The 19914-nt window shown below is 42.6% G+C and overlaps 1 long non-coding RNA gene across 2 annotated transcripts in view; it reads left to right on the top strand.

The window, feature by feature from the left end:
- Positions 1–13313: 13313 nt before the first annotated feature.
- LOC142488627 (uncharacterized) overlaps positions 13314–19914 on the top strand; it is a 40473-nt gene continuing 33872 nt past the window's right edge. For both annotated transcript variants that reach the window (XR_012799544.1, XR_012799543.1), the window contains exon 1: positions 13314–13424. This is a non-coding gene — a long non-coding RNA (uncharacterized LOC142488627). The remainder of the gene's footprint in view (positions 13425–19914) is intronic.

The raw sequence follows: 19914 nt of genomic DNA, 5'->3' as shown, positions 1-19914 counted from the left end.
AACACCCCTGACAAAGCCTCAGGCGAAACTACTTGGGTGGAGAACGGTAGCAGAGGAGCAGAGGATCATTGAACTTTACACAGATCAGTCTGACTGTCCAGAATCGAGTCGCACGAGATGAAACTTGAGCCAAAGTGGCGCGGAAGCTCACTGTTAATACTGCAGGACGGAGTTCCCAAACTGGAGGACAAAGACTTGAAAATCGCTGTATCGGAGGGTGTCAGAGATGAAGCAGCAGTTGAACAGCTCTAAGGACTGATTAGTCCGTTGCATCTGTCCATTGGACTGTGGATGGTATGTAAAGGAGAAGTGCAGATCTATCCCGAATCGTAGACAGATGGCCCGCCAAAATGTAAAGACGAATTGGGAACCCCAATATGACACGATGATCTGCGGTGCTTCGTGAATATGGAAGATCTCCCGGATAAAGACCTCAGACAAAGTGCTGGCATTAGTAAGGGCTGTTAAGGGAACAAAGTGGGCCTGCTTCGTGAAGCGATCCACCACCACCAGAATTGTGGTCATGCCCCTGGTTGAAGATAGCTCCACGATGAAGTCCATGTAAAGGTGGGTCCCTGGGTGGTCTGCAACAGGAAGAGGTCGGAAAAGACCCGCCGGACAACTTCTAGGAGTTTTGGTCCGTGCGCACACGGAACATGCTCTCATGAAGGTCTCCACATCACCATGGATCTCAGACCATCAAAATGTTTGCTCCAGAAGTTCCGTAGTCATCCTCACACCTGGGTGCTCGGCACGCTTGGGGCTGTGGCCCCATTCTAGAACGCCACATCGGACATGTGGCGATACATAGTGCCGACCAACCAGGGCGAAGATGCCACCCGGGATCCGAGACTGCTCGCAAACGATGTCCTCCAAGGCGTCGAAGTTGTGGCTGTAATAATCTGGGAAGCAGGCAGTATAGGCTCTGTGCAATATTCTGCTATGTCGTCTGTAAGGAATTGGCGAGAGAGAGCATCCACCTAATATTCTTGGATCCTGGAACACAGGAGATTTCGAAATTGAAGCGTGAAAAGCAGAGACCATATAGCTTGCTGAGATCCCAGGCGACGAGTGCCCTCAATGTACATAAAGTTCTTGTGGTCGGTAAGAATCGTGATAGAATTCTCAGACCCTTCAAACAGATGCCTCCATTCCTGTAGCGCCATCTTCAGAGCCAAAAGCTCTTGATATCCTACATCATAATTACGCTCGACTGGTGACATTTTTTTTTAAAGAAAGTGCAAGGATGTAACCTTGCCTTTTTGTCCTTGCGTTGCGACAGTACCGCCCCTGCCTCAACTTTGGAGGTATCCACTTCAAGGGTGAAGGGTAAGGCGGGATTCGGGTGTACCAGGATTGGAGCGGATGCAATTTTTTTTACACATTCTCACAATTATATTAAAGGTGAAACTGCATGAGAGACAGTCCAAAGAAGACTTTGGTTGAAGAAGATTGTATATTTGGAAGAAGATTGTATTATTTCACAAAGTCTTTGTTATTTATCTCTAAATTGTGATTTACTGTAATCTATCTAATAAAATAATGTAATACTTTAAAAATACATTTTTAGTCATCTGATGTTTTTAGGGGAATAAGTGGTGGTTTATATTTAAATGAATGGGATATCATATATTAAATGAACAGGAATAAGGGTTGGGTTACATTTCATTTAGATTAAAGACACAATAGCACAGTAGTGTCACCTATTATAACTGTAGAATACTGTAACCAATGCTAAAAAACAACTTTTTCCAAATGCGACTCACTTGGGAGTCAGTTGCGATCAAACTGCAAAACGTAAATAATTGCTATTGAGCTGCTCGCGCCCATACCCGCAGTAAATCTTACTACACCTGTGGTAGTGCTTCAGTGAGCAGTTCACCAGCTGATGATTTTTAATCAGCTGTTCAACATTGCGTGATCTTGGAAGTTGACATATTAATTGGAAGGAGAGACTGCAGTGCCATGCAAAGTACTGCTGACTGCAGAGCAAGTAGTGAGGAGACCGGACTGCTTTGAACAATTGAATTTTAAATGCTTTAGAACCCCGGGAGTTAATACAGGTGCTGGGACAGGTGGTATCTCGCCTCACGGCAGACCACCAGCTGAATCCCAAGAGCCAACTGTGACGGTAGGGGGTAGCCAGCCTTCATAATAAAGGTGAAGCCCGGCTGGCTGCCCCTAAAAACTGTATGTCAAGGGCTGGTGTCAGGGTATGTGGGTATGTAGCACACCAAAACAGTGCAAATAAATGCAAAAAATGCGATACTTGTGCACAATGCCGGAGCTCCTGGTTCAAGGATGGCCTATCTGCAGCAATCCAAGTATATAGCAACAGGAAAGATGATCCAGGGCTCCACGGATTTTTAGCAAAGTAATGTATTCATAATACACAACGTTTCGGCCTCACTTAGGCCTTTGTCAAGTGACTGGTAATGAACTGACAAACACAATGTCCCATCTATATATACCCCTCCATATAATTAAAGTAAGTGAGCAGACACACCCCCACACAGCAAACTCTGATCACCCCATGTGTGTCCTATGCAGATAATGTCCCTCCTCCATTGGAAACATGGAAAACAGCTCCAGTATCCATCAAGCCGGCAGTCTTCCTGGTCCCAATGGTCATGGGGTGGAGATACCATTGCCTCACATCATATGGCTCCAGCCCAATCATAGCCACTCAGTGAGCTTTGGTAGCGGCAGCACATACTGGGGTCTCAGGGACCGGAACATGTCACCTGGTGAACATGTTGGATCACCTGGTGCTGCTCCATCATCAGAGCAAGACCCATGCAGGCAATCATATGCAGTGCTAGGGCCCATGGCACTGAAGTGGGGGTTGATGCCAGGGCAGCAGTAGGACAATAAGCTTGAATGTGGCCTGGACAATTGCACAAATAGCATTTACACTCCTGGGCAAACTTGGTGGGCCTAGATTGGGAACCGTGAGGTGCAGAAGCACTTCTCCAAGAAGAAGCATCTTCTGCGAGATGAGACAACCTGCCTTCGAGGATCGGAGCATTACGCTGTCTAGCTGGGGCCAGATGGACAGGAATTAATCTGCCATAGTGGTGGCCTACTTGGATGTGACCGGCTTGCAGCCCATTACCTACTCACGCACCTAGGGAATAAATTTGAGCAAGAATTGCTAATTTATGATCAGGTCGAGGAGACCCTTGAAAGTGGATACCTCACACCCGGCTACCCGGTGCTTAATATTGTAGGCTAAATGGGACATAAATCTCACTGGGACTGCCTGGAACCTGGTCTCATACTGAAGAATGCCCTTGACCAAATTGACTTCTTCATGTCCCTCCATCCGCAGTCCATATTCCTTGCTTCGAGGATTACGTTTTTCTTGGTCCAGGTTCAAAACTTGGATGCCATCCTCTTGGTCAATCTTCGGGTCTTCTAGGCTAAATATTTGGGAGTTGAGGTAAGCCTTGTGCTGTTCATGAAGTGCCTGTAATTCTTATTTTGCGGTCTCGAAATCGAGACCAACTCAATGGTAAAATGCCTATATTTCTGCTCTGAGTCTGCTACCATCATGATAGACCAGAACAATTTACAGTACATGGGAATGCAAATGCTAGACAGAATAAAGTTAAATGTGTTAAATAAAACAAGTTTATTTAGGCCAAGAGCAGCAACACAATACAAAGCTTCAGGGTTACACTCGCTGAAAGGGTGTGGCAGAATCTCCATTTTGTCATAACCATTCTGCGTAATATATGTAAGCAGAAAAACGACCTCCAGCTTCTGCTTGTTGTTTTCAGTGAAAGTGGAATTGTTTTGCTTGTTGTATGCCAGTACTGTGTTTTATCAGAATCAGCTTAACCGCAAGTTTTGTTTACAGAAACCAAGGCTAAATGGAAAGTCCCCAGAAAAGTGGTTATTTAGTAATATACTAATATTGTTACGCCTCTAATTACGCCTCCAATTAACACCTTATTTCTCTGTATAAATAGTATTGCTTTTCATTAATAAAGCTGAGACGAGGTGTAATAGGGGACTTATCCCTGTTCACAAATGAGCCTCTAATCCAGCAGTGTGGTGGTTAACTGCTGGTAGGCAATTTACTAACACCACCTGGCTGACTACAGGTGTTAGAAAAAGCCTGCATCTGAGGCAGGAAGGGAGATTCCTTAGTCCACAACAAGGAAGGACAGATGTCTTGAGCGGCATGTTGACAACAAGAAAAGGGGACAAGCTTCTAAACCTGGAGCCTGGCATTGCCTTAGCACTTAGTGCGGATCCAAGAGAGCAGAGAAGCTTCCCCTACAGCAGCCCAGCTAACAGATAAGACTTTTCGTATAAGACTATTATCTATGTCTATGTATTGTGACAAACGCCCCTCTTTTGTAGTGCTGACGTCTGTCTATGTTCTTCCCGACACAGTCTTCTAGGGTTAATTTTACAACAAACAGGATCAGGCAAAGTATTATGCTGCTTAACTCAGGCTTCTGCCTGCTTTATTTTCATCCAAGTAAGGTACTGCAGCTTTAACATGTGAAGGTTAGAGGTACTCAGATACTTTCATTCAGCAGTTCACATATTTCAGTGTTACAATATTTCCCACACTGTTATTTCAAGAAATAAAACCAAAATCATATAAGCAAAATCCTATCCCTTTCAGGGATCTAACTACACATCAGAATCAGTCTCTCTAACAGCTGCTGGCCAACTAAACTGGTTCCCCAGCTTAAAACAATGCTCTCTCATTTAGGGACACAAGATACAGCACAGTCTTTTAGCAACAGCAGTAACCATTTGTTTTGTCTTATCTGTTCGTGGAGTCCAGGCAAATCCTCTGGTACTGTGATACGTGGAGGGGCCGTCAACCCCGATACTGGATGCAGGGGAGCAGCGATACCCCCAGCCTCCAGGCTCCAAGGAGAGAGAGTGAAATGCAAAACATCTCTGCTCTAAATACCTGTGCATGTGATTAGAAGAGCAGGTGAGGGAGAACTAGAGCCATTGTAATCTGTGGTCTGGATTTTCCATCCAGCTGCCTGAGTTAATGTGAAGCTGTGGAACGGATCATTTTTAGCTATTCCTGCACTTTCTGCTCTAAAATGGGGCAGAAAGCTGCCTAACATCTTTGGACTATGTCACATATCCCCCTCCCCAGCTCACACCTACTGGGGTGAGCGGCCATGGACCTCACTGGGGTGAGCGTCCTACCTGAAATACTTGAGCTAACTCCTCAGTACAACATTAAGTATTCACATGATACGAATATGAACTTTTTCCATGGCAATTATGGACAATAGGTTTCGTCATAAGAGACTATACTTGGCAAACATATTTTGTTGCTCTCTATTAGGGAACTATTTTGAAAAATAAGTGTCTAGCACACATTCTTACAACCCAGGATATGCTAAATATATTCACAAAACCAAACAATTTCTATTATCTCCCTGGGTTTTTCTACTGTAGAATATGAACCTCATTATATATTTACCAACCGAAAGGGCCATCAACCCTGTATATTAATTTGTAGTTTAGCTACATTTTCAACACAGAGAACCAATATAACACTGTAACATTGACAAAATGCTTATTCTAGAGGCCTAATATACCTTAACTACAAAAGCTTATTTGCATAGTTAAGTGTCCGTGACATAGTCCACACGTGTAATAACAAAAAAAATATCGGTCAATTCCCCAAACACATTTTTTTTTCTTTGACTTCCAGTCCATTACATTTCCTGACTTTATTTCATAGGCCGCTGCAAACTGCAAATGACTGGACTGTTTCTTTAGCTTCTGACGGAACTCTGGGGCCGGATAGTCTTTGTCTTTATATTGTGGCCCAGAGTGGCGAGATCCGGAAAAATTCAAGGCCAGCGTTGACCTTCGTCGCTTTTGATTTGCGACCTTTGAACCTTTATGGTACTTAGAAGATGAAGCACTGATTACCTGGAGCACCTTCACCTTGATGGGGCTCTCACTAACTCCGGCTGTACCCTGTGGTATTTTACCTTTGCAGCCGGCAGGCATGTAGTCTTGGACCTCTCTTTCCTGAGGTCTACATTTATTCAGGCGGAAGTACCGCTGGATAACCAGTGACGCATTTCTCAGGGTTTGATAGCGAATCCTGTTCTGTGTCATCCTAGTCAGAGACTGGATTTTTATAGTTGCTCCTTTCATAATGAGGAACCTGTTTCGTACCATTCGGGCACGGTAGAATGATTGAAGAATACAGGCTGCTTTATTCCGGTGATTGAACCGACGAATTTTCATCCCTCTGTAGGCAGCCTGTAGGATGATAGTTGCGGCGCGTTTACGCCGATAATTTTCTCTTTCCCTTCTTCCTTGGACAAGAGCTTTGCAGTGCTTCTGAATTATTCTAATGCTTTTCTCCTTTTTCAAAATGTTAAGTTCCTCCACGAGAGAATTTTGTTTTGTGCATACATGTCGCAATTCTGTTCTCAGAGCGTCCATTTCTTCCTGGTGCTGGCTCTGAGTGTGCATCAGTGCTTCCTGCACTTCTAATTTTTCCTGAGTCAACTGTTTCTTTACTTTTTCTGCTTGGTCAGTCAAATCTGAATTTTCCAATTTCAGAGTCTCATTTTCTTGCTTTACAGTCTCTAACTCACTTAGGGCATTCTCATGGGTTTGCTTCAACATTCCCAGCTCTGTGTTCAGACCGTGGCCCTCCAGGCGTAAGTGTTGCACCTCTGTGCTGAGCGCATGAACCTCTTGTAGAGCCTTCCCGTATTTCTGTTTTAGGATAGCAATCAATTTGTCAGACTTAATCTGTTTTTCATCCCTGGTGGCAATTACGGTGTTGGCCTTTTCCAGATTAGTCGTCACCTCTTCCATCTCACTCCGTAAGAGAGACTCTGTTTTCTTCAAAGCCTCGTGCTCTTGTAAAGCTGGAAGTATACACCTCTGTAACTCGGCGTTCGCTTCTCGCTCCTTGTTCCAACATTCTCGCACCTTATTGTTAGATTCTTGCTTATTCTTCCAACATTCTCGCTCCTTCATCAATCCCTGCCGCAGGACTTCATAATCATGGCGGGCAGCTTGGAGTGCAGAAACCAAAGCCTCTTTATCCTGGTTCAAGGATTCAGCTTCCCTTTGCTCCTCCTTTTCCTTTGCCACTGTTCCCGTGACAATTCTGCCGGTCACTCCGGTCTGCAGCACATCTTGGCGCCTTTCTGACACATGTCCTGACAGCGCAGGTTCAAGTGGCTTGGTCACTTCCCCTGTGACTTGAGGAACAGTTTTCTTTTTCTTCTTTCTTTTTGCTTTATTAGCTCCAGAGATATCAGTGGTACTGGGCACAAGCACACTGGTATCAGCTTCCACATCTTGCTTGCACTCATAGGGCGTTGCTTGTTTTTGCAGCTGTTTGTCTTTGAAATTTTTGGGGCACACATCTTCCATGTGACCTACTTTATGACAGGTCCAGCATACTAAATTCATCTGTGGGTACGGCTCTCCTCCAGGGGCCACATACGAGTCGCCATCATCATCATCATCATCGTATGGCCTGAAGGGACACTGTTTTTCATGATTATGTACATTACAAAACAAACATTTCACGTCGGCCATTTTAGAAACCCGGCAGGGACAATCTGCTAGCTGCAATTTCACTCACTTCAGCCACTTGCATACAGCACTTGCTAGCTGCAAATTCACTCACTTCAGCAAAAGGCATTAGCTTTACAAACAGCACTGGCTAGATGCAATTTTTTTTTTTTTTTCTTCAGCAAAACATTTTGGTTTTCTGTTTGGGTTCAAGGTGCTATTGCATCCACACTTCGCACATTCTCTGTGTATGCTAGAAGCACAACTGATATACACAGTGGGACAGACTTCACTCATAGCATCTGTACTTTAGTTCAGCTGGGCGGCCATTTTAAACCCCCGCATTTATTTGCAAACCCACAGACTTTTTAGTGTCGACCCGCATTCTCCACCATATGTGACAAACGCCCCTCTTTTGTAGTGCTGACGTCTGTCTGGGTTCTTCCCGACACAGTCTTCTAGGGTTAATTTTACAACAAACAGGATCAGGCAAAGTATTATGCTGCTTAACTCAGGCTTCTGCCTGCTTTATTTTCATCCAAGTAAGGTACTGCAGCTTTAACATGTGAAGGTTAGAGGTACTCAGATACTTTCATTCAGCAGTTCACATATTTCAGTGTTACAATATTTCCCACACTGTTATTTCAAGAAATAAAACCAAAATCATATAAGCAAAATCCTATCCCTTTCAGGGATCTAACTACACATCAGAATTAGTCTCTCTAACAGCTGCTGGCCAACTAAACTGGTTCCCCAGCTTAAAACAATGCTCTTTCATTTAGGGACACAAGATACAGCACAGTCTTTTAGCAACAGCAGTAACCATTTGTTTTGTCTTATCTGTTCGTGGAGTCCAGGCAAATCCTCTGGTACTGTGATACGTGGAGGGGCCGTCAACCCCGATACTGGATGCAGGGGAGCAGCGATACCCCCAGCCTCCAGGCTCCAAGGAGAGAGAGTGAAATGCAAAACCTCTCTGCTCTAAATACCTGTGCATGTGATTAGAAGAGCAGGTGAGGGAGAACTAGAGCCATTGTAATCTGTGGTCTGGATTTTCCATCCAGCTGCCTGAGTTAATGTGAAGCTGTGGAACGGATCATTTTTAGCTATTCCTGCACTTTCTGCTCTAAAATGGGGCAGAAAGCTGCCTAACATCTTTGGACTATGTCACAGTATATTGATAAATGTCTCTATGATTTGGGCTGGTGATATAGTGTTAATATACTCCAGAGTGGAGCGGTTTTTGTTTGCTGATTTACATGTTTGCTGTGTTTAAAGCAACAGGCGCAATAAAGCCTTATTTTAATTTCATCTTAAAACAGTCTCCATTGCGTACCTCTGAACACGTCTCTTACACGAGGAATCAGAATTACCCTTTGTTTTGTCTGTTTCTTCGTGTCCCGGGTATCCGTACATCATCAGATCAAGATCCAACAGCCCAGGATGTGGTTTGAAGTCTCCCCGGGTTGAGCATTGTTTCCAGTCACGGACGGCTGACCGAGGTGGTCCCCAGCCCATTTTACGTTTAGGAACCTTACACTCACCAAAACAGTTTTCTGGTGCGCCACTTCAGGAGGCTTATCCAGGATGTCTTCAAAACACAAAAAGTCTCTGGGTAATTCAGTACCATAAAGATGCTAGTCACCTGCTAGCAATTTCCTGCTTGTCTATGCAACCGAGCCTCATTTTGGAACTGTGTCTCCCTGACAAAAATCCCCAGACCTGAGTAAATATCCCTCCCCACTCCTCCAGTGTCCAACGCAACTCATCCAGCCGACCTGTGGTTAGCAAGCCCAGATTCCTTTGTGTGCTGGCTGGATCAGTGAAGTACCAGCCCAGTACACAACATAGGCATACAACTAGCTTTTATCACATATGCATGGGGAATAAACTGTTTTACAGGAGATACGCAGAAACTGAATTGTCAGTCATTTTGGCTGCAAAAATATAGTTTTTTAGCCTGTAACATAGGCATACATCTTGACAGCTAGGGGCTACTTCTGGGCTTAAGCTTTATTGCGCTGGCCAGGCTTCCACTACCATCACAATTACAGCAATGTTAATGTATGCCATCTTTTAAATTGCTGTAATACAATGCATTCTTTTTTTTACAGGGTGCAATATTAATGGAGTTTGATATATCCAGGCCATTGTGTCTTGAAAAGTAAATGTCTGCATTAACAAATTTACCAAAGATAATACTAGCTAAAATGGTATCTGTCAAATGTCCTACAAAACATCCCTGAAAAGAGTTATCAATTGTCATAGTGTACATTGGCCAGTATATCAAAGGAACTCAGATTAAAAAAACACTGAAATTGCTTCTCTACCCTTAGCCTGCCCCTGCCTGTCATTTAACCATTGAATTGATTACTACGCTTACTTTACTTGTGGATTAATATGCTGATTGTGATCAGCATTTTGAAAGTTTAAAGGTAGGAGTGAAAGAAAGTCAACTACAGAAATTTCCAAACAAAGAATTTAAACTACTTGTAATGCCAAAAGTCATTGGTTGGGATTTCATCCTAGGATGGGGCTGCAGGATTAAAATGCTTGAGTCATAGGAAATGTGGCATATATATGTGTGTGTGTTATACAAATTATGTTCATGTGCTAACTGGTTCAGAAACCTGAATATCCTGTCTTTGGTTACTCACGCGCCCATATACTGTATGCATTTAGGGAGTGACTCTATTTATCACTAACAAACACGTCATGCTATACACCAGTGACAGGAAGTGTTACTTTGAGAGACAACACAATAAACAGATTGTTTTAAGTATGTATATTCTCACTAGACACCTACCGGTATAAAAAAGAGGATTAGGTGTGTTGGCATGCTGACTAACTTGCATGAAATTAAATAGCACATCCAAAACTAAAGGATATATAGAACATTTTACACTTTTAATTAAGGTACTGTCAATAAATGTTATAGTTAGCATAATTGTAAAAGAAAAAAAATCAATACCAACACACATTAACATAAATGCAAAATATATTTCTTTATGTGCTAGGGGTACTATTTCTGTTTGCAGAACCTTTATTTTCCCTTATGACAAAAAAAGAGAAACCTTTAAATGAGAAATGTAAGTCTAATTGGCTTGCCTAAACAAATTTAACAAAAAGATTTGACTGTTTTTATTTTATTTGGGAAATGAATTGCAAGTTGGATCACAAAGGGATATCAGACAAAGGGAGTGTTAGCCCCTTGGCATTGGCATTATGTGCCAGTGATAGCCAGTGAAACCCCTGAGGAAGTAAAGTTCTTTTACAAAATGCGTAAGGTGGGTGCATTGAGTCACCAATGCTGGACTGTGTGGTGTAGCATATCATAGAACACCCACGTTGAGCTATCAACCCTGGAGGAGAGGAGTCCATGTCGCTCAGTATACGTAATGCGCGTGGGCGTGTCTGCCATTGGAGAGGAAGAGGCTTGCTGACTAAGAGGGATCTGCAGCACATAACATGTCAGCGTGAGTACCCCAGCTCGACAGCCTCTCTGATTATGATAGGTCACATGAGCGGCCATCATCATCGGAAAACCAGATGTCTGTGTTTGGTGTCTGCACAGTTCCAATTTTATATGACATAATTCATTATATATTTTAATCAATCTTGTTCTAGTTTACCACTGGGCATTGTAGAGTTATATGTTGTATATGTTATATGAAACCATTTGTTTCATGGTTTGAAAGATTGTGTGTGCAGCCTCATCAAGCATCACAGGATTATCCAATTGGATGGTCATTTATTGATGGTCAGAAGATCACGGTTTGCTTTTTGGCGCCAGGTTTATTTGTTTTTTATTTACACAATGAACATACACAGCTTGACTTACAAAATAATTGAAAATAAACTTACTTAGTTACGATGTTAAATCTGGTTACAGAAAATATCTTAGATGGAATCTCAGGTGAATCTTTTTACAGCATGTTGAATCTACCTCCTGACTGGCTGCCGGACTTTTAAAACCTCACAAGTCCTATCTTTACACTGTGCAACCAATCGCAGCGTGGGAACAAAAACATCCCACCTATTGGCAAGGTTCGCCTATACTTCAGGGAGCCTGAAATGCAGAAATGTCACTGAAATGTTGGAGCATGTACCCAGAATGTACCCAGCATATACCTGGGTCTTGTTGGTGATTGCCCCAGATTTGTTTTAGAATACTCGTCGGCACTACAGTACGGCCTGTTCCCAGACACAGGGAAACCGAATCAGCAGGGTGGCTTTAGAAACCTGATTCTAATTATGCATTGCTTACTCAGTGGGATTTCCTGCATGCATTCTAAAGCCTAGTACTTACACCCTAAGTGTCACCTCCTGTTCTGGCCTGAATGAAAATCCCGTTACCCTTATAATATTAAGGGGGGACTTTCATTCATTACTTCTTATGAAAGTTTCTAATATAGAAAACATAACCGGTTTAAGGATTACCCCCTAGCAGTATGCATAGCAAATATCAGAGCGCTGGGACATTCCTATCCAAAGTTAGCTTGCTGCTTATATGCTACGCGTAAGGCTGCTGGTTCTTAAAACTTTTTTCCTTTCTGTGGTTAGCAGCGAAACACTGTGACAATGCTTATAACTGATATATAACTGGGGAAGGCATATACATATACATTTACAGCACTGCAGCCAATACCGGGCTGCGAGCTGACACTCACGTGTTAACTTAAAAACCCCTATAACTCTCTTCACATATCTGTTGAGAAAGGTACGTAACCCCTCACTGGGTTCTGGGATTTGGGCATACCCCGGGACCTATAATGTAACCCAGTTCCCTGCCTGGTCTTACTGCCCTGGTTTGTGCTGAACCAGGGAGATTTGGTGATGAGCTGCAAACTGCTTTCTAGGGAGGATTTTATCCGGTGGTCTATGTTCCTCATGTCCTCAGGAATCTGGGGAGATTCCTGAGTGCATGTTTTGGGGTACCTGCAACATTGGCCCCCTTCTACCCGAACACACCCTGACAACATTTTACCGTTAAATCCCCCCTGAAACTCATGCCTTGCACATCTCCGCTGGTTAGCACCCCTGGAACAGTAAAAACCCACACATATCTTTATTACACATGCAGTTACATGCCACAATTGGGTTGAAGAGCTGACACTCATAATTCCCCAATATGACTCAGGGGCTCCCAGCCAGGCAAAATACCTGTATTAATGGCCTTGGTACCCCTTCCCGTCACAACAGTTGGTGCACTTGTCGAGGTGAGGCATACCTGCCATTGCTCCAACACCCAGTAGCGCCAACTGAAGAAAGGGATCCGCAGATCCAGCGACGTTGTCCGCGATGGCGTCCGCCTCCACATGGGGTGGTATCCAGTTGGAGTGTTCCACCATGAAGATAGTCTCTGTTCTTTCATGGGTTGTCTGGTCCCAGACCACTGGAGGCCATTCCTGGCTGTGTCCCTCACCCTTGTACTACAGAAGCAGTGTCCCTATCTGATGGGCCTGTCCCTGCAGCAACCACTAGCTGAGGTGAGTCGGGGCCTAGCCTCGTGCAGGGGCCACTGACACCCTGCAAATGCACACCCTGTTCTTCTGTTGTCGCAGCTCCAGCTGGCATTGTCTCAGACGTGCCAAATGTATCAATACCCCCCAGCAGGGGAAACTGCAGCCCTATTGGCTGTTGGCCAGCATGTGATCTAGCAGCCCCGAGGGCTGCTGGGTGTTGTAGTCCCAGCGAAGCACCTTTTTGTAATGGCCGTTGCTGCTGCACTTATCACTGTGCATGCGCGTGTCTCCTGAGCATGTGCAATCAAATCCAAGATGGCGGTGCCCTGCTACGGGAGCCGCCGATGCCTCCGGCGACTTGGTCGTCTGCCACAAGCTGCCGCAACCTCTTACCGTTCCCCTGCTGTAGCAGAGGTAAGCGGGGGAACCGCGGACCAGGGGCCAGGGGAGGGACCCTGCTACATAAGAATGAGGGGAAAAGCTTAGGTACATAAAGCTGTTGTGGAGAATGGAGATGCGGCACATACAGTATCCATTCAGTTATCATTGTGAACATGTCAATGTTATGGATTGAAGCAGGAGAAGGATTAGCTTCCCTTTCCCCAAAAATTAATATAGCCTTAGTATTTGAATTATCCAGGAAACTACTCCGTTTATTAACATTCTTTATACCATCCAGGGGTTGTATTCTCATCATATAAGATATGAGTAATCCATATACAGTACTATGATCCCTTCTCGTGATTGTATCAGAGCTTGTGTTTCTTAATACTTTGAAACCCCCTGTGATTTCCCTTGCAGTCTCTGTACAAATCAATTATTTTACAAAACAATGTGGCTTACTGTATGTATTAAGTCTCACAAATGACATTTTTAGTGTAAATTTAATTCACAGAAATCTTCATTTTATTTGAGCATGTATGTACTAACCTTGTGCCTTAAGCATCAAACATTTTGTCAAATATTTTGACACATACTGTAGAAATGGAATGCAATTAGTGCACAAATGGTAATGGTATTTACAAAAAATATTGTACTTCCGCATCAAAAAAATTGGAACTTGCATCAAAATTGACCTTGAAGCTGAATCTGGTGTATACCCTAAAAAAGTATTGTTATAGTGTTTGAGCAGAATTAAGATGCTATGTTTCAACCTAAAATGTTTTTAATGCAGCATGGATGTTTCAGTCTATAGACTAACAAAATGTAGTATTTTCACAGTATGGTTTTCACTGTATAAATAATATTATTTAATTTATATGTACTAACACTTGTTACAAAAATTTAGAATTCTGTTTTAATTTAAATTGTATCAATCAGATATTCAACTTGAGGAAATGCATCCAAATTAGTTTCAAACACTGAATTATGTGTCCTATGTAAGTCACATACTGTAACAACCTTCGCACGTATGACACACATTTTATGAAGGTCTGTAATACTTTTTAGCACAATGTTTGATGCGCAATAAAAATATGATCTTAGGTATTTAAGCCCCAAATTTGTTTACATTAAACAGCTATTTAAGACTGTTAGGGGATTGGTATGGGAGACACATTTTCAGGATACATGAGCTACACAATACGAATGCATTGGTTTCTGTAGATACCAATCCCAACAGTTAAGTACAGCAGAATATTAATACTGTAATATGCTTAATTACTTAGGAATTATATATAAAATTAGTATAACTTTAACAAAAAATGTTCAATACACATCTACAGTTTTCAATGTCACTTTGCCAAAAAAGAGATACCATATCAATTTAATTTATTTAAAAAAAGATGACACATTTGTTGCTACTTTATGTAGAAAGAATAAATGCTGAAAAACATAATTATTGGAATCTATCCAACACCGCCCAGGACTTATCAAGAGAAACCCAAAGGGACAGTTGACGTGATCATATAAGATCTGTGAAACAGATGTTCTTCCTGATAAAGAATCTGAAAAACAATCCATAAATTAACTGTATTGTGAAAAGTTGCAACAGAAATCTACCTTTAGAAATAAGGCCACACTGAAAAATATTGGGAGGCATATTTAAATGGTTAGTAAAAATCAGGAAATATAGTTTTATTATAAAAGGTAATTGTGAATTAGGAACAGTTAAGTAATTTCATTGTAATGGACCCCAGGACAGGAAGCATTATGACATTCAATTGTGGTAAAAAAAAATTGCTGAACCAAACAATATGACTGAACAGAAATGACAGAGTAATTCTTGGGAAGGGATGTGATGTGACGGCGGCCGCGTGTGAGAGCATCGGCTGACACGGAGCCCGGCATTTGAGAGGGTAACGCTGAGAGGAGGAAGAGGGAGAAGGAGCAGTCCCCGACACAGGTAAGGAGTGGGTGAGAGAACCCTGCTTCCTTACAATGTCATCCATTATATACAATGTCATCCAAAGGGAGCCACGTGGTCTACTACAACCAATCAGATTGGTGATATGGTTCTCACAATCTGATTGGCTAAATACCATGTGACAGCAGTCAGGTTTGATTTGGTGATGTCATGTTAAAGGGAAAGGAAGCACAGCCATTCTGATTGGCTGGCTTCAGTCCCTTTCATGAAGACACATTAAAAAAAGGGCACATGTTTTCACAACCAATCAGATGGCGTGTGAACCATTTCCCGCTGAAATGTGACATCACATGTCATATTTAAGGCCATGACGTCTCATTTGAGCTCAAGAAGCTGACAGGTAAACATCGTGGATTTAACATGGGATCATTGGATTAACAGATGAAGATAAAGACAGTGTGAGGATTGTCCGTCAGTGATCCCCCCCCCCCCCCCGTGATGCAGCCCTTGATGGGACGGGTGACGCAAGCGGCACTACCAGGCTGAGGGACATTGCACGCCCCGTGCTTAGGCTCCGCCCCCGTGACGCATCCTGTGAGGAAGGGCCTAACGTGCACCGCTCTGCCAGGCTGGGTGACACCGAACGGACCTAGCTCAGGCTTCACCCTCGTGATGTCACAAGTTAGGCGCACTGTACGCAAGAAGCTACACGCAGGCACAGTGCTACCTTGAGCACACGAGGGTTTTTTTGCACCAGCAATTTGTCTACACCTGCACTTCTCCCCGCCCCTGTTTACCAGTGGACTGAATATGTCTAAGGGCGGTTCTTGTTCATTGCCCTGCAGCTGTGTGCTCCCTACCATTGGCTATCTGTCCTTTAAATACTCAGTCAGCCCTGATGCAAACTGGCTGAGTATAAACCTCTTTTTGTGTACTAGTGTTTGCCTCAAACACCCTGCTGCCCTGTTGCTGTCTTGCCTTGCTTATCCTGTTCCTGTTTTGACCTTGGCTTGTATCTGGACCTCTACCTCTCTGACCCTTGACCTCGGCGTCTGCCGTGAAAACCATGTGATTTTGCCTTTAAATGACGTCATCAATTTTTTTTATTTTTCGGCCAAATCACATGGTTTTCACAGCCCAATCAGGGCCGTGGGAACCATTTGACCAAAATGTGACATCATAGGCCTATATGTCGTCTCATTTTGAAGGCAGACGCCGAGGAGGAAGGACCTCCTAAAGAAGAAAAAGGCCAGGGCGTGGCCGAAGAAGAGAAGAAGACCCCGGAAGAGAGCGGAAGAAGAATACAGATGAAGACACCACAGACGAAATGGATTACAAAAAGAAGACACAGGCCCCTGGATTATTATGGTTTATTATTTTATGGTTTATTATTTTATGTTTTTTTATGTTATGGGTTCATGTGCGTGGATTGGTTTGAGAGTAAGCTGTTCAACGGGAGTCGGTTAGTTTGTCAAGTAATGGTAAGTCAACAAAAGAAATGTTTTTTTTTTAACTTGTACATGTTTTTTTTTTTTTTACATGTGATATATTTATTTTTTTATAGATCATTGCTTGCCACTGTATGTATGTCTAGATCAATATATACATACAGGGTAAGAAATGATTTTGTTGGAAATGCTTGTTTTGCTGTATTTAAAATTTATTTTGCTATGCTGATATGCTTAAATTTGTGTAATGTCATTTTTAATTAGATAGATGTAATTTTTGGTGTTGTATGCTGTGCTTTAGGTCAGGGTGATGCTTGTTTTTTTTATAGTGGATTCTTTTTGGTACTTATATTTGTCAGATGGTAACTTTTTTGGAGTATGTTTTTTTTTAACAATTACAATAGTTACGTGTGTAATTGATTTTGATGGTATTTTAATTGTTTTGGGATTTGATTAATTAATGGTAATTTATTTATGTTGCCTTGCTTGGTTTAATTGTATACTTGTTTGGATTTCATTGTATTTTGTTTGGAATATTTTATTGTTAACATTGATTGGCAGAGTGTACATGGTGCACAGATTTTATGCATTATGTATACAATGTAAATTCAATGTTTAGATTGGCATTTGATGCTTTTGATTGGAACATGAGAATGATTTTAATAGGAAATAGGATTTTGTTTTACTGTGGCTGATATGGAGAAGTGGTATTTTTATTTGTGCGTGTTTTGGTTAACCCTTAAACATTTCTTTGTATATTGGTTCATCATTTGTGTGTATATATATATATATATATATATATATATATATATATATGCACTTCTCCATATCAGCCACAGTAAAACAAAATCCTATTTCCTATTAAAATCATTCTCATGTTCCAATCAAAAGCATCAAAGGCCAATCTAAATATTGAATTTACATTGTATACATAATGCATAAAATCTGTGCACCATGTACACTCTGCCAATCAATGTTAACAATAAAATATTCAAAACAAAATACAATGAAATCCAAACAAGTATACAATTAAACCAAGCAAGGCAACATAAATAAATTACCATTAATTAATCAAATTATATATATATATATACACACAAATGATGAACCAATATACAAAGAAATGTTTAAGGGTTAACAAAAACACGCACAAATAAAAATACCACTTCTCCATATCAGCCACAGTAAAACAAAATCCTATTTCCTATTAAAATCATTCTCATGTTCCAATCAAAAGCATCAAATGCCAATCTAAACATTGAATTTACATTGTATACATAATGCATAGCTTTGAGCACAGCCAGGGTTAAGGTGTGGGTGGTTTTCTGGGTATGCACCTTAACCCTGGCTGTGCTCAAAGCTGTGACCATGCAGCAAGCTTAAGCCTATAGGGAACCATGTTAAAAATGGTTATTGAGGCAAAAAGTGACACTGTGTGCTCATTTGCATGTCATTTCCCAGAATCCCTTGCTGCAGTGGAAGTGCTGTATGCTGGGTGATAATGGGGAAAGGCAGGGTTGCAGACCTGCCTAAGACATGCAGATGAGCATACAGCTATATTTGCATATTTGCTTTCCTGTGGAGGGTTTTTGTCACTTTTTTTACTCACCATAACTTAACTCAGTATTATGGTTTAGCCTATCCCATAGCCTCTCTTGCATTCCCAGTAAAATCAACCCCACACTGATGAGACCCATCAAGGTCAAAACAGCTGTCTGTGGGTGGTTTTCTGGGTATGCACCTTAACCCTGGTTGTGCTCAAAGCTGTGACCATGCAGCAAGCTTAAGCCTATAGGGAACCATGTTAAAAATGGTTATTGAGGCAAAAAGTGACACTGTGTGCTCATTTGCATGTCATTTCCCAGAATCCCTTGCTGCAGTGGAAGTGCTGTATGCTGGGTGATAATGGGGAAAGGCGGGGTTGCAGACCTGCCTAAGACATGCAGATGAGCATACAGCTATATTTGCATATATATATATATATATATATATATATATATATATATATATATATATATATATATATAGTTGCATGATGAAGCCACTGTACAAATGAATGGGTGAAGGGTGGGTATCGGGCCAGGGTTGCTTAACCCCTTAATTACCTTTGCGGTTATTATCCGATAAGGTGATTAAGGGGTTAATTGATTTCAGAATGTAATTGCAATGCTTTGGCTATGTATTTTGTTGGCAACGGAGGACGCCGAATTTGCTGTCAAGGGGGCTTCATATTGATGAGGTCAGTAGAACTTTATTTATTTTATTATGCTAGTTAATGTGTTTAATAATGGGCAAATAATCTATTATCCATATCTGGATAATAGTTATTTTGCACATTATTGTACTGTATGTGTTAGGGGGGGTGGGGATTGATGTATTTAATGTATAGGACATGTTTATTTTTTTTACATACAGGTTTGTTTCCTCAGGTCTGCGGGGGACCTATGGAGACCACCTGAGGTCTCCTCGGACTTCTCATGGGTAAACGGCTGCCAGGTCCACGGGGGACACCTGCGGGGAAGAACCAGTGGCCCCACATCTGTGGGGGCACTGTGGACCCTTAGGGACCATCTGAGGGCCCCCAGACCCCTGTGGAAACCACCCGAGGCCCCTCATACACCTGTGGGTCAGACCCGGGGCCTCCCAGACAGCCACGGGCCTACCCGTGGGGACCCCATTGTGGCCCGCAGAGAGCACCTGGTGGACCAAGGCGCCTGGCGGGGACCACCCATAGGCCTCCAGACCCTGTTTGAAATATGGTGCTGGGCTACTGTGAGGTCTACGGACACCCGTCAGGCCCACCGGGGACTTCCATGGGCCTGGGGTATTAACCCTGTATGTAAAATAATAAATCATGTATTTATGGGGGGGCACAGAGGGTGGTTATGTTTTTAATAAATATAATGATGTTTATTGTGGGGCTGTGTATTGTTTTTATTGTGGGTACTGGGGGTGGGGGAAGGGGGTATTGGCCCCAAGGGTATGTTGGTAGGCCTCCCGGCTGGGTATTGGTTCAGGGTGGTTAGGCCTCACGGAGTTGGGGGGTAGTGGGGGAGGGTATTTAGGACTCCCGAGTGGTGGGTGAGGATGGGTTAACCCCTTAATGACTGTAGCGGTTACCAACCGCTATGGTGATTAAGGGGTTAGGGTA

The sequence above is a fragment of the Ascaphus truei genome, chromosome 2 (genome assembly GCF_040206685.1).
Source record: "Ascaphus truei isolate aAscTru1 chromosome 2, aAscTru1.hap1, whole genome shotgun sequence".
In the NCBI taxonomy this organism is placed as follows: domain Eukaryota; kingdom Metazoa; phylum Chordata; class Amphibia; order Anura; family Ascaphidae; genus Ascaphus; species Ascaphus truei.
This window is presented reverse-complemented; position numbering and strand designations above follow the sequence as displayed.